Here is a 1,456-nt window from a genome sequence, read left to right as displayed (position 1 = left end):
TCATAGTTGTGGCTATTAAGGTCACAAGTTTTGATGTCATCTATATTTCTGTGCCAATAAATTATTTCTGGGTCAGGTAGCAAACCATAGGTTTTAAAAAATGTTCAATTCTCCTTTAATGTTAATTTTGTCATTATTATGTGGTGCGACATCATAAATTAAAATTTTTACATGTATAATTATGAGGGATTGTCTCCCCTAAACAAGTATGTTCTAATTGCAAAGTAACCAAATAATTTTAAAAAGACTACTAGGTGTATTTCTCTTATATTTTTAAATGTAAGTGTTTCTAGTACTCATCTTTATATGTTTAATATATCACTTTATTTGGATTATCAAAGTTAATTATTCTCAGTTTCACAAATTTATTATCTGTAAAACATATATAAAATTATTATTTGATTAAAACATTGCTTTATGTTGTTTTCAAGAAACTAATCCACAACTCAAAATAGAAAGCAATAATTTTTAAACATGTATTAGATAATCTTAAAGTTTCCTTTTTCATTATGAAGGCATCAATGTTCCTTGTCTCAAATTATCTTTTTTCAAAAAAATTAACTTAGAAGTTAAATTTGCAAAAGATTTTTCAAAATCTTGGCATTTTATTTTAAAAACATAAAGGCATGGAAATACTAGTGACAATGTTCTTTATTAAAAACAGGAAACAAAAAAAAACAAATCCTAATTTTCTTTCTAGGCTTAATGTGTAAATATCACAAATGGAGAAAATATTTTGGTGAAGATACTTTCACATCTGGAAAAAATACTTATATTTAAATATTTAATGCAAAGTTACAAAAATAAGACTTAGATGTTTCATTACTGCCAAAAGTGAAAGAACATTTTAAAAAGACTTTTATACCCTGGTCTAGCAAATTTGGTATGAGTGTGCAAAATTGAGTCTCTTCTCTGCTATTCCTACTTGTAATGATTTTGGTAAATGTTGAAGCACTCCCAGATTCCACTTTCTCAGGCATAATATACTTCTCCTCTCCTGGCTTTCCATGCAGTGACCTCAAAGACAGCTATCCCTTTAATAAAAAGCAAAGGTAAACCATTCAATGACCTCTTCCACTAAAGGTCTATCTTTGTTTAGTCCTTAATATAAATAACATGTAATTTCTAGATTCTAAGTGGTCCTTAAAAGCCCCCAAAATGATATTTCAGAAACTATTCTCAGCCAGAGCAGCATTTACAGTTATTTAGATATACGCCAACACTCCTTTTTCTGAATTCAGGGCAGACAGTACTGAATGAGCATAGGTGTTTTATTTCCTAAGCTTAGATAGAGGTTCTGTATCATTCCCAGCTCATCATTCCTGGCAACACTAATGGATTTTACCTCTTTCCAGACTTATTTAATTTATAGCCTGGAGCTTCCTGTTCCATACTACATATAACTCTGAAAAGATGCTTTCTTTACTTTTTCTTTTGAAGGATAGTAGGTGGAAGT

This window comes from Furipterus horrens, unplaced genomic scaffold (genome assembly GCF_987537825.1).
Source record: "Furipterus horrens unplaced genomic scaffold, mFurHor1.1.pri manual_scaffold_3, whole genome shotgun sequence".
NCBI classification, from domain to species: Eukaryota; Metazoa; Chordata; class Mammalia; order Chiroptera; family Furipteridae; genus Furipterus; species Furipterus horrens.
Note: the sequence above shows the minus strand (reverse complement) of the source record.